The sequence below is a fragment of the Lepisma saccharinum genome, chromosome 15 (genome assembly GCF_977018435.1).
Source record: "Lepisma saccharinum chromosome 15, izLepSacc3.1, whole genome shotgun sequence".
In the NCBI taxonomy this organism is placed as follows: Eukaryota; Metazoa; Arthropoda; class Insecta; order Zygentoma; family Lepismatidae; genus Lepisma; species Lepisma saccharinum.
The window spans coordinates 79,806,701-79,820,916 of record NC_139243.1 but is presented as its reverse complement, the minus strand read 5'-3'; the positions used below and the strand labels follow the sequence as shown (position 1 = coordinate 79,820,916).

Genomic DNA, 14,216 nt, shown 5'->3' with positions numbered 1-14,216 from the left:
AATGTAGACGCATGCTGTGTGCTAATTCTTGAAAAAATGAGAAATTTTGTCAAAAAGTTGAAAATCCTTTCCTGAAAGAGAAGAGAGCAGGGTTGTTAAAGGTCCAGGAATTTTAAATCAATTCAATTCCGGTCCAGGAGAGAAAATCAGGAAGCGTAAATAGGTTCTGGACCGTAAATAACCTTTTTATCTGTAGAGTATTTCAATTCGGTCCAGGAACATTTTTTTTGCATCAAAATACGGTTCAGGAACCTTTTTTCAATTAAACAATACGCACCTTGGACCGAATTTAAATTGTGCGAGAAAAAAAGTTCCGGTCCTGCAGCGGAACCCAATAGAACCATTACAATTTATGGGATCCTGGACCCTTTAACAACCCTGGAAGAGAGGGAGATAGCAGGAGAGAAGTGCTCCAAGAGAAAGGGTATAACTAGTCTCTTAAAACGCATATAATCTGAGTATTTACAATTACGAAAGCAAGAAAGGTGCAGAGTGGGATGCATAAAATTACCAAGAAAATTGTACACCATGTTTTTTCTATGATTTTTAAGCCATGCGAGCTTCAACAATTGAAACAAAACTCTTAAACAAGCTCTGGACAACCTCTGCACCAGGACAATTTCCCGAACAGTAGTTGTGCATTCCACTGTACATGTATAGATGTAACTATTAATAGATACACGGCCACATCTACGCATGAATATCGTTTGCCTCGGTGACAAACAAGACTGCAGTGTTAATTCCTACGTTGATACCATGATATCAACTGCGTGTGCGCGCGCACGTGTGTACGCGTGACACCCACGACAGCACATTGCAAGCATGACGTGGTAATGGGACTCTCTACTCTCGGGGTCTGGGACAGATGGAACTCTTGAATCAAGAACTGCCAACCGTAAATCATTTTCCGAGCCTGTCATTATTGCGGCAAAAGCTACGTACGCAGCGTAATGCAACGAAGTGAGAAAGTTTAATTCCAACCCAACGGAGTGGCGAAGTCTTGGAACCTCCATCCAGCTGCTCCGCTGTAACTTCTTAGCAAGACGAAGGTCACCAAGCGAGCAGCAAGGCCGTTCTCATTCTTTGTTCATTCCGGGTGTGGACAAAGACCACTTGCACGAGAGGTTGTCTCCATCCAAATATGACATCGGCTGAACAGGTACGGAAGTGAGGAGCACCTGGGCACAAAATGAACCGCGAGTAGTCATTTGCTCTTCAGGCAGGGTGCAAAATCATTGAAGACAGGTGGGGGGAGGAGACGATCTTAATCAGCGATGCCAACCCTAGCATAATGATGCTAAACCTAGCATTCTATGTTTGCATAATTGGAAAATCTAGCATAATTTGCAAACTTGGGAGGAAGAAATTCACTTCAAAAGACGATAATTTGAGAAATTAAAAATAAAATTATATCCAGGTCTCATTTCCGGTCCAATCACACCTTCTTCCCTTCATCTTTTCTTTATTCTTCCAAGTTAACCTCGCGAGGAACATTTCATGGTAAGAAATCGGTACAAAGTTGTGGGGCGCCAATAAAACAAGTGTTCCGCTTTGTAATCGACGAATCGTCTCAAACTTTCTGTACTTCAATGTTGAAGTCATCTCTAATTATCAATAAAGAGTAATAATTCATTATTATTATAATTACAGATCTTGGCACAATTAATCAGCATTTAGCATAATTTCACAGATTAAACAGTATTTTTTTCTTATTTGGAGGTTGCCAACGCTGATCTTAATGTACACAAATGTTATATATAATTTGTGTGTATATATTTAATATGTTACAAAAGTAAATTACTAAAATATTTAAATATATATAAATGAATTAATTTATTACTTTTGATTGACTGATTTGTAGGACTGAGCCGATACCACTTCGAACAGATATCGATACTTAAAAATTGTAAGTTGTTCAAAATATTGGTATATATTTGTGTGCAACTATTCCACTATAACTCTCTGCATCAATATACGAACAGTTAGCCTTTAAAATAATCAAGAATTGCATCAGATTATTAAATTGCATATTGGTTATTACAAAATTATATTTTTTCACTCAAAACTGGTGCAAAATAAAAATAATCATCGAATTTTGCATAACTTGCAGGATAATTGAACACTGCGAAATTGTAGCGAGGCATTTTTGCAGAGTCCTTGAAAAACCAAAATGCCGACAAAGTATCAGCCAATATCAGTAAATAAATTCCAACCAACTGGTATCGGCCGATACCGATACATCGGGGAAGGAAAGGGAGTATGCTAGAAGAGTGGTTGGGTTGGGTTCAAGCTTCCTGAAATACCCTAGAAACAAAGGATGAAAACTATAACTTCAAGCTTATAGCAATTGTACACACTGTGGGCTAGCCTATTACTTTAGACTAGAACATTTTAACGAAAAAGATATTTTTCACTTTGAAAACCGATTATATATAAATACCGGGTGGCCACAATTAAAGTTACCCAACTCAGAGCCCTCTGAAGCCTGTTTGAGGCATCGAAGAACTCTGAAATTAGGTGAATCCAGTATGCAAACCATGGGCAAGAGGATGGCGATAGAAAAAAAATAGTTCAATTTTCAGCCACCAGGTTGAAATGTATCACGTTAAGTGATTTAACTGAGTTATTAATTAGAAAGACATTTGTTAGTGGCTGAAAGTTGCGAGAAAATAATCTCTCGTTAATGCAAGATTGCAAGGTAACGGCAAATCCATAACCAATTGGAGCAGTTTACGTCATTATTACAACCCATCATGGAAGTACAGCGCCACATTTCAACCTGGTGGCGGAAAATTGAACTATTTTTTATCGCCATCCTCTTTCCCATGGTCTGCATAGTGGATTCACCAAATTTCAGAGTTCTACGATGCCTCAAACAGGCTACAGAGGGCTAGTTGGGTAACCTTAATTCTGGCCACCCGGTATATTATTCTTTTTTAACTTGGGCCCTCCCGCCGGCTGTTGCCTTCTATCAAGATGGGAAGGTTGGGGGCTCATTATACACTGGTTCGAATCTCACTATACAGCTGTAGGTCCAGTTCCAATTAATCTATCCGCTTATAAAGTTAACCATAACAAAATATCTCTTAATTTCTTCATGCCTACATTACGAAATTGCGGTTGTCAATGTTACGGAAGAATTAAATATTGTACGTGAGATTTTGAATTTTAGGCTTTACACAATCACAACATTAGAAGTTCATGTTATTATTATTATTTGTGTCTAATCACATGTTTGAGAATTTTATGCAACGAAGTGATGGATCATCTCACCAATAGATTCCAATTCAAAGCGCACACATTATCTCCCTCGCAAAAAAAACCAGCGTCAACTGGTATAAACACCCACTACTGGATGAATGTGATACAAGGGCATACATCAACAATATATTTTCTACAATTAGACCCCTCTATTTGCAGTACGTCGTTCAACATGTCTGGCCACACTGTTCACTTTCCCGGGTCTTCACAATCGCTCTACATTTCGATTTACGCAACAGTTAACGGCCTGGATACCTATTAACTTCTTTCCCAGTGGCGCAACCACAGGGGGGCAGGGGGCATTCCCCCTCCCAATCTTCGACAGAAGTCAACTTTAGGGGAGGCAAACGTTTACGGCCAAGGGCACCTGCAGGGGCACAGAAGAGCAATTGGCCCCCTCGATTTCAAAGTTTATGCAAATAAAAATACATTTCGTAAAATTTTCTTGCTTGCTTCGCTCGCAATCTTTGCTTTTTTCAGTCTCGTCAAGTTCAGTCATAGCTAGGGAGTGGCGGGAATCTGCAATGGGCGCCGAATGATCTAAATGAAAAAAGTTGTGAAAGAAAGAATGCCTTTGCGCCCGTGATATTATTTGCACTCTATTAGGGGCACATAGAGGGGGAGCAAACATTGATGGCCAAGGGCACCTGCCCGGGGGGGGGGGGTACAGAGGAGCAATTACCCTGTCGATTTCAAAGTTTGTGCACATAAAAATACATTTCGTAAAATTGTCTTGTTCGCTTCGCTCGCAATGTATGCTTTTCACAGTATCGTCAAGTTCAGAGCCGTAGCTAAGGGACGGCAGTCGGCCAAGGACGCCGAATGATCTAAATGAAAAAAAGTTGTGAAAGAGAGAAAGCCATGACGCCCCATGAAATTATTTGCATGAGAACATTTCTTCGTTTTCATACAAAGTAACCTAATAAATAATTTCTGAATTGATTCAATTTTCTCGATGTGGCTATTTGATGCTACGTTCCATAATTCACTTCCATATTCCACTAATGGTCGAACCTAAACTATAAATATAGGAATCTACAAGTTTCCGTTATATTAAAGGAAGTCCAATTAAGAAATATGAAACCCAAAACCTTTCTAGCTTTTTTACAAACTTCAATTATATGGTCATCAAACAGCAATTTAGAATCAATAATTTGCCCCGGGTGGTATTTGTAGTGGGATGGGGGAATTTCCCCCTCTGGATACTTGTCCCCCCCCCTTCTGCTTGATAAATTTTATCCATGGAGGAAATATTACATGGCATAAAGTCATTATCTCATGCTGTCCCTAGACAGTCAGTAGAATTTCCCCCCACTGAAAATTTCTTAAATACCACACTGAATTATGCCCAAATCCTTATGACTAGAACAAATACAAACCTAAACAATACAATTTGTTTATCTCGAACATCTCAATAGTTTGCATTTAGCTAAATTAATTTGCATACCATTTATGTCACACCACTAATCTATTAAGATCATCCTGTAATTTTATGCCGTCCGATCTATTTATTTCCCTGAATATTTTTAGATCATCGGCATATAAAAGACAGGATTATTCTTTTACACTAAATATAAGATCATTAATAAAAATTGCAAATAAAATAGGACCAAGAGGAGATCCTTTTGGTACACCACAAGATATTTTTGCCTTATTGGATATTGTTTGGCCTAATTTCACTCTAAACGTTCTATTCATTACATACCTCTGAAATCATTTCAAATACCTTGGGGAAATTCCCAATATATCAAGTTTATGTAGTAACAATTTGTGATTAACAGAATCAAAAGCTTTAGTCAGGTCTATAAATACAATATCAGTTTGAGATTCTTTTAGAAGATTTTCTTATAGAGTCAATTAATACTAAAAGGTTTGTAACCATAGATCTACCTTTTATGAACCCATGCTGATTTACATGTATATATTGTTTGAGCGAAAATTCAATGTAATCGGCAATTATACGTTCAAAAATTTTCCCTATTCCATCTAGAATGGTTATTGGTTTATAATTTTCAATAAATTTCCATCTTTGTTTTTAATGACTGGAACTGTGTAAACGTCTTTCCAAATTTCAGGAAAATAACCACTTTGAAGAGATTTATTATAAAAGATTGACAGTAATGGTACCAAAACTTCTTGATTATACTTCAAAAAATTATAATAATAATGTCATTATTACTGATATTATTATATATAATAATAATGTCATTGTTATTATTATTATTGGTACGTTTATCCTGGTACCTGCCCCTCCCAGACAAAAATTCGTGGTTGCGCCTCTGTTCTTTCCTCACACCTCAGGAAGTTTTTGTATCGAAAAATGATGCATACCTCAAATCTGTCGACAGTTAAAAATAATCGAATAGAGAAAGAACAGTAAGGCACAATACCCCCCCTCCCTTACTTTCTGAAAGAAAGAACAGTACGTCACAATAACCCCCCTCCCTTATGAGTTGACTTGCATTCAGTTTGTCAATTATTAGCCAACAATAAAGATTAGCGACTGTTCAACAATGGGTTGAGAACATGCTGGGAGGCACAAACACGACTTTTCTAGATAAAAATAGCTTTAATCGTCAATACATTTGCATTCGCAACTTAGAATGGGAATGCGCCTTATAAAATGTCGAAATTGATACGATTACACCAGTTAGTTTCTTCGCAAACACCCAATACAACCAATGAAAAACTTATGTTAGTTACATTAAGTTAGAAACGTTAGTCTATGGGAGTGTTGGCAAAATTTGTTTTTTTAAAATAAATAAAGCTGTTTCTTTTAAACATGTTTGATTGTTTAAACAGTGTTTAATCAAGAAAAAAAGTGTTAGAAATATAACATACCAAAAAGACGTTTTCCGAGAAGGTTTGATAAGGAATCTGCTAATCATCCACGGAAGGGCAGTGTTTCGAATTACAAATTAAACACTTCACTAACTTCTTAAAATACCTATTCATGTCACTTGCAAATCTCGCATGTAGGCTGTTCGAGAAGTCTCAATTATTCCACTGTTGCCAGGCCCCACTAGTGACGTAGTACCTACTTTGTTATCCGAAACATCACATTTTATCGTGAATGCAACGAAGTACTGGCATTAACAACTACGTGCGGAACAAAACTGTTTCATCCAATACTATTAAAAGTTTAAAATACTTCTTAGAAAAATGAACATGTGTTTTAAACGTTTAACATGCCAATCCTGGTCAAATTTGAACCGAAGTTAATACAAAACCACGCCAGTGGAAGCTCAGATAAACAGCTTGCCAAATTATTCTGAGAACAATCTGACGCTCAAGATTTTGACGAGAAACACTTTAATATCAGCGCAAACGGATATTACTCAATCACCCGCCTTCTTATCAGCTAGCGAGGCGCCTCACATGTGACGTTTTCACATTCGTAAGTCACGTTTGCAATGCAACAGGCGATTATGAATGAGATGCTTCGGCTAAATAGGTCGGGCGCTGTGGAAACCAGCACGAACGCGATACGCGAGTGATAATTACCTGGTACCAACACCACTTTCTTGCTTTCTCCCACGAAGTTTGCACACACTTTCTTTTGTTCTGCACCACGGCGGTCAGATTATATCACCAGCGTATGTACGAAATGAACCTGCACTGATTTCTCGAATATGCAACAAGCAAAACGCGCGTGTCGCCGGCTGCGGTCTGTGATCGAAGCACTTGTCCGTGCGTTTCGGTGGAGGACGGAAAAAGTGCTCGCGAAAGCCAACGTCTACGTCATGCGCTTTTCACAAGAAACAGGCCGTTGTCAATGTTCCTTCCCTCGCTCACGGACAGTGGTACCAAACCCCAAGTAACTTTACTAAGTCTAGAATGTGCACCTTGAAGCCAAGATTTAGCAGCCGACCTCCGTTGCGGAGTGGTTAGAGCAGTGCGCTACGACGTCAGGGGTCCCGGGTCTGATTTCCGGACTGGGCACGAGCATTCTTTGCAACTGTACCGTCATCGTGTAATCACTCATCTTCGCCCAATCAAAATTGAGCACAATTCTTAGTCACCATGATAATTATCCATATAGATAGAGTAACAAAAATTCTGTCTGCTTTATTTGTGGAACAACTGGCGAACATGTCGTAAGTGCTACTTCCTTCTACACGATAGCTACTACGAAACCAAACAGGACTCGGCGGACTGTTGTCAACAAAAATGAAAGCAAAAACTCATTACAAAAACGAGGTATTTACGTCCTTGCGGCTCTGAACTGGGTATCAGTAACTTAACCCTGGATTCCTTCGTAAATAATGACCTGCTTACCAGGATTATATATAGAGTCAATTTGATATGGTTTTCGTTATTTAGCGTCGCTTTCCTGCAACATTTGTTCAACCGCGACGATGAGGATGAGTGATATGATGAAACTGGGAGATGGAGGGATAAAGTCAACATGGTCCTAAAGTAAATAGGTAAAGATGGAAAAGACTGGATTGATCTTGTCCAGGATGACAAATGGAAGGCTTCTATTGCTGTAGCCTAGAATGCTGGAGAGACCTCTGGCGTCGTAGTGTGCTGTGCTAACCACTAAGACATATTGAATCAAGTAAATCCGGTTGTAAACACCTGAAGAATATAGTGTCTTCGACAGTGTTTTACACAAAAAACCTCAACTGTTATACACGACAGACTCTTCTGAAATAACCTAATTGCTGTAGAAACCTTACAAATGCTACAATTCCTGCACAATAATGGTGTTAAGTTATGAAGGTGGGTGTACTCCTCTAACAAGAATTTACTTCTATGCATGAAGTACTTTTTGTTACGGTTCCTTATAAGTCAGAATTTTGTAGAAGAAGCTGAGCGTTACTCCTGTTTTAATTTCTATAAAAACAACTTATTATAACCTAGTATATTTCCTCTTCGAGGGTTGGCAACACTGATGCCTATTCCTTCACTCGCTCCTGGCTGACACTCTTGTTGCTAAAATTACGGGGCCCGCAGTTGTAGCAGGCTGTTCGCCCTGGCGAGACGCATATAGCAGCAGCCGTCTGCCCGGTCCAACTTGCCGACTCCTCACCAGCAGCAGCGCGCAATGCAAGGGGAAAACTTCCTACAAGGAAAACAAGTTTCGAAATGTTTTGCACATAGCGGGGAGCAAGTCGAATGTGATTTGACAACAGGCAAAACCGACCCGCACGTCTTGTCTGCCAGGGACAAGCAAGTTGGAGCTGCGCTTACAGCACCAGAATTGCTGCACCGAAGTGGGGAGGGGGTGTGGGAATCAGAACCCCCCCTCCCTTTGAGCTTAATTCTCATGAAAAACATAGTTATCGTAAATATTTTGATCCATTTGCCTACACATTATGGCATTCAAAATACCATGCCAGCTTCCCGATCCCGTAAAAACGCCTATGGTTGCACCAAATGGAAAAATACGCCGATATGGTTTAACATCGGGCTGATGCCACGAACCTTATTTTTACACACACAAACATACATAAGAATGACTTTATTCTGGAATTATAGTGTTAGGGGTAAAAGATGAACAAGCCTCGTATGTACACTAAAACAATGGTGCATGTTATTTTGTTCCACAAATTATTTTCTCCTTGTGAGCTGCGTGCTTGTTGATAATTGCACAACAAAAACCTGTAGGAAAAGCTTTTGTTACCGGACCCAAATTTCGTTTTTGCAGTCAAGATCTAGCTAGTTATGGCAGATTAAAATAAAAATTCGGACCATCTTTTGCACACAGTACCTACATTGTCCGTTGGAGGACCTTAATCACACGCATGACAATGTAATTTGTGATGATTCTCTGACAGTGTGCTACGTGGGCGAATTCGGCAACATTTTGAAGCAGAGCTTTGCAACATACGAATGCCAGACTCAAAAAGATCTGATTGCATTCAGATTCAAACATAAAACAAGTTAATACTGACTGTATTTGATATTTAAGAAATTAAAATGTTCCAATACAGTGGGACAAACTATTTTCCAATTTTAACAAGAGAGACATAGCCTATATTACAGCAAACTTCCACAGCGAATTAAAACGTGTCATTAAAGAAGATGCACCAGAGAAAGCAGAAGCCCACCATTGGACAGCCTTGAGCCCTGAATCCTCGGGTTTTCTGAAGAGTACACTTAACGTTTTCCGCCATGCCCCCACAGGCTTCTTTCTGCTCCACATTCTAGTGCCACTTATGCTGGCATGATAATTACAACATAATCGGGAACAGTGAAAACTGTAAGTATAATGTGCCATTTGACAGAAAACGAACTTAGATTACCTGTAGACAAGTAATATACCCTACGATTATTTCCAGAAGCAGCATGGTAAATATTCTCTCCCCTAGAGTAGTGATGAAATGGAATGTGTGGCGTGCTGAAGATCAGTCACGAGGGTTTAGGTCTCCAAAATTAGGCAAGGTTTATCAAGTAATTCCGAACCAAATTTTGACAAAAAAAAATATTTTTCACAGAACAGAGCGTTCAGCTAAGGTTGCTCAGGATCAGATGTGTGAAATTCCACAAGAAAATGTAATACTGGAAGTCCGTGCAATTTGATTTGGTGTTTTAAGTCCACTTTATGCACAGTAAGGCTAATCGGTACTGGACCCACAGTTTAAAGTGGGATCCGAACCACTATGTACCTCCACCGGGTTCGAAAACGGGACCCCTTGCTTACAAGGCAATGACGCTACCACTGCGCCATCGGAGAGGCCCCCGTGCAATTTGAGCAAGGAGAAAAATAATTAATTCAACAACTGTTGAAACAACCAATCTTAGTCAATAAAGATATTGTACAGCAGTCTTTGGAGAGGCACTTTTTAAACAGTAACAGAGTTACACTTAGTTTACGAAGTAATAAAGTTACTTTTTCTGGACAAACACTCCCAGAACGTGCAGCATGCATAAACCCCAACAAGACGGTATTAGCATCTAAAAGTAACATTAAGTTTCACTAACAACTTCATATGTTCATTTCTGGTAAGAAAATTCAAACTAAGCCCTTATACTTGAAAAATAAATATATTACGCAAAATATTTACTTCTAGCAAATGTGTATATAAGAAGACTACTGTAATTTTTCCACTATAATTTGTGCATTACTGTCGAAACATACATAAAAGTTACTGTAAGGGCAACAGTTAATTTCGTTTCGTTGTTACCTGAACAAAGTAACTTTCAGAAAGTAACAAGTTACTGTTATTTCAAAATATTATATCAGAGGCATCAGTATTCTTTCCATTATCAGTTTCATTCGAAGTAGCCATGCATGGCCAAGAGAAACTTTGCGTTGTGGAGTCATTAACACGGACGCTGAAATTCCTACAGCCAAATAACGGTCACAAACAATGGGGTAATATAACATGCACGGTTGTTTCCCAGTAAAGGGTGCCATAAATTGTAATTCCATAACAACGATAAATTCCTCCTGATTGTAACATATTGAATTGGTTCTATCTTTTCGTGACAGATTTCGATTTGCGTGTTGAGCAGTTCCAAAGAAATAAGTGAGCGTATAGACAGCCTGGTGAAGCAAAAATAGCAATTGGTGAAAGTTTCTACGAACCAGCTGATAGATTTTTGCAGAGCGCCAGTGCAGGTTTACCGAGTCTAAACGTTCAGTCAGGAGGTTCCTCACGGGAAACACTTATTAATTCTTGCAGTGGCATACTATGACATGACTTATTAAAGCATGTCGTCATCTCAAACATCGAATGTCAGCTATTGCAGCGAGTCTGCTATTATTGCATGCAAGCGTTAAGTTACTGCTCCAAATCTAGACGATCACGTATTTACTTTCTTCTACTGGCAGAAGTCTGTACAAAAATCAGCGGCTGTTGTCTTTCGTCAACATTTTTGTTTAGAATTGTTTTTTCTTGAGCATTATTTGTAAAAGCTAGGATGTTTTTTTCTTCTTTTTTGAATTTCACATGACAAATTTCTTGGAAGCGTAAAACTCTTATGTATTGCATTGACTTGCCTTTAACAAGCTTTGATCTCTTCAATTACAAAACGTATGGTGCTTGTTATCAAAGCAAGCAAAAAAATTAAGCATGCCACTAGTAGTCATATGTATTATCATCATCATAGAAACCTACTGAAAGTTTATTGCTACTTGATGTAGTGACCAAAGCGTGCATGCATGCTCCAAGTTTTCTTAAACTTCGCACACTTAGACTATAAATCCTGGCGCCGCCACTGCGTTCGGTACCCTGCTTAGCGAATTCCCTCAAATTGTTGGTTCCACAACCATCGTCAGACGGAGGAGGGAGACCGGGATATGCAATCACCTCCAGCCATCAGCTCCACACAAAGGCTCCCCTTCACACGAAACGCCACAAAGACGACCTTGGGAGAGCTCACCTGATTCATGCGAACGCTGCCGCAACTTTGACCAACAGAAAAGCCAACAAAGGAGTTCTCGAGAATCATCAGAACTAAGCCTGTAATTGCTATTGTTTTGACCGTTGGCAATTCTGCACAGGCAGTTTACGAGACGTGCCACCAGTCCAAAAGAAAGAAGTCATCGCAATATACTTTCGAAACGACGATTAATCAAGACTTCGACATCCAATCTTCGATAAGATAAAAATCCCTTCGCAGCAAACTCGAGACCGTTGAACAAGGAAAACTTACATATTAAAACTGCTCGAACGCGTTACAATGTAATTCCATATGTAAATCTTGAGTTATTAAAGTGTATCCAAGAAAAATTACATTCTCGCGACAAAAAATAATCATTTACGAACGAGACCTGAACACACGGAATCGAGATCAAACGAACACCCAACTTTCACCATCGAATTTTCAATCATTTGCAATCAACCTCCACAATCAGTGACTTAAGTGGTCTAATGCAGTTGAAAGATACGTGGATAAATATTTTCCAACTCTATTTTGAATTCACTTTCTTCTATTAGATCCCACGAGCTTACACGGGATGATCAAGCACTAATTCTGTTTGTTCATAATTTTGTTGGGACTTCTTGCGTTGTGCAAAATAAGTTAACTGAATATGGAAATGGACAATTCGGAAACACACATCTTTGAAGTAAATTCTAGCACGCATCTGAACAGCGAGGTGTTAATTGAATTATTTTCACGCTTTGCAAATTTGTTCAGAAATATTCCACTTTCTTGCGTCAGAATGAAAATTACGACTTGGAAGAAGTGGCAGCCGACCAGCAAATACAACACACGACACTATAAACGCAAATCTTTCACGACTTACGAAATACTCAATACACGCAAGCATCCTCTACAATAATGTTTTCTTCCCCATTTACTTGAATCAGGAATTACAGATGAAAACGAGAGCAAAAACATGTTTCCAACGTGACGTTCGTTTCGTAAAATGATGGAAATCTGAAAGTTTCAACAGCGGCAATGGCAAAGTCCTACTTACTCGAAATTCTGCAGCAGCCAGCTTCAGTCTTGCGACAGATCTCCCAAGGATGAAGGCCTCAACAGCTGTTTACTTGGCTGTATCCAAGGTTATCCTTTCCGCTAACCTCTCGCACTGCAACTACGTCGAAACAGAGATGGAACTCTGCAGCTTCTCGCACACAAAAGACGTTCTCCCGGACACTAGGAAAAAGGTTAACTCACTCGCGATGTCGAAATTCTGCGTATTCTCTCCGCCTTCCTGCTACGGAAGCCACGACACGGGAACCATGTAGATGCTGCCAAGAATGCACCAGCGTCAGCAAGATCCTTCCAGTCCACGGAGTGGTGAAACCTACCGGCCGAATATTATAGCCTATGTCACCTACACTTCGTCAACGTGCACCGTGGCTGTGGCAGCGTGTAAACAAACAGCTGTAACATCGTTGCAAGCCCTTTCGATTGCATCAATCCCTCGGACGCGTGCTTTCTTGCTCACGTACAGCAGCTCGGCAACGAACGACGGCCAAAACCAATTTCGCTTCGGGCTGCGGGAGAACCAGCCGACGTTTGCCGAACGGACCCGAACGCTTGCGAGGCTGGCCGGCGAGCCGCGAGCTATTGATCAGCACCCTAGAGGCCGCTAGTTTCCTTCTCGTCACCGGAACTTCTTGAGAGTCATTGCCGACAAAACGACGTCACGTGAAGGTCACTGATCTTAGTCATAACACCTACGTACGAATATACCGGGAACTCTTGACATGACGTCCGCTCAACCCCTGGTTACAGATCTCATGGGAACTCTGCAACGCGGGTGATTACCCAGTAATGTGACGTGTTGCGCAGAGAACTCCCCGGGTAGGGAATCCCCACCGCACTTGCTATTAGCGGTAAATCTCACTTATGGTATGGATTGAAGCGATGCCAAGGCACTGGACATACAAAAGTGTCCTAGCCTTTTATGCAAGCTATCGGACACACATTTCACCGAAGTAACTCAAAAATAAACATAGTATTGAAATTTGGATACGACTTGACCAAGATAAGAATGCCCCCGCAAAACTCACGAACTAAAATGCGAAGTCGCTAGTTTTCTCCTCCCGTGACCGTGAGCCCTGCAGCGACAAGGGTCAAGCCGTAAACAAGAACTTAAAATGGCAAATCCTACATTTAACGATCCACCCAAATTCCGAAGATTTTCATAAATTTATCGTACTTTGAGAATGTAAATGATCTATAGAGATATTTTGGCTGTGGTCTATTCAGGATGCAATCGTTTCATCTCTGCTATAATCTGATGTCTGCATACACCCAATATTGGTATATTGGGTGTGTTTTTGGTTCATCTACAAAATTTGGCAGCCGCCACGAGAATGCAAACTTCAACAGCGAAACCTTACGACAAATTCCCTCATCCAACCACAAGTGCCACCTGAGTATGAGACAAACACTTGCATTCAACCAGGTTCGATATCCGATGGAGGCATATAGTGGTTCGGTTTCAACTTTGAACTGCATGTCCAGTCCCAATTAGTCTATCCGTGCATAAAAGTGGACTTCAAACACAAAGCAAACTTGCATTCTAACCTAAGCACTTGTGG

General features: G+C 40.0%; 1 protein-coding gene across 4 annotated transcripts in view; it reads right to left on the bottom strand.

Annotated features, from left to right (window-relative positions):
* Positions 1-14,216, bottom strand: part of drn (zinc finger AN1-type doctor no) — a 70,190-nt gene that overhangs the window by 30,278 nt on the left and 25,696 nt on the right. Inside the window, exon 1 of one of the 4 annotated variants that reach the window (XM_083137073.1) lies at positions 12,638-13,135. The exons of 2 other annotated variants lie outside the window; for them this stretch is intronic. The gene's annotated coding sequence lies outside the window, so the exon portion shown is untranslated. Of the gene's footprint in view, positions 1-6,765; positions 6,785-12,637; positions 13,136-14,216 lie in introns of those variants that run through there. One more of the 4 variants, XM_083137074.1, reaches the window with a different exon arrangement.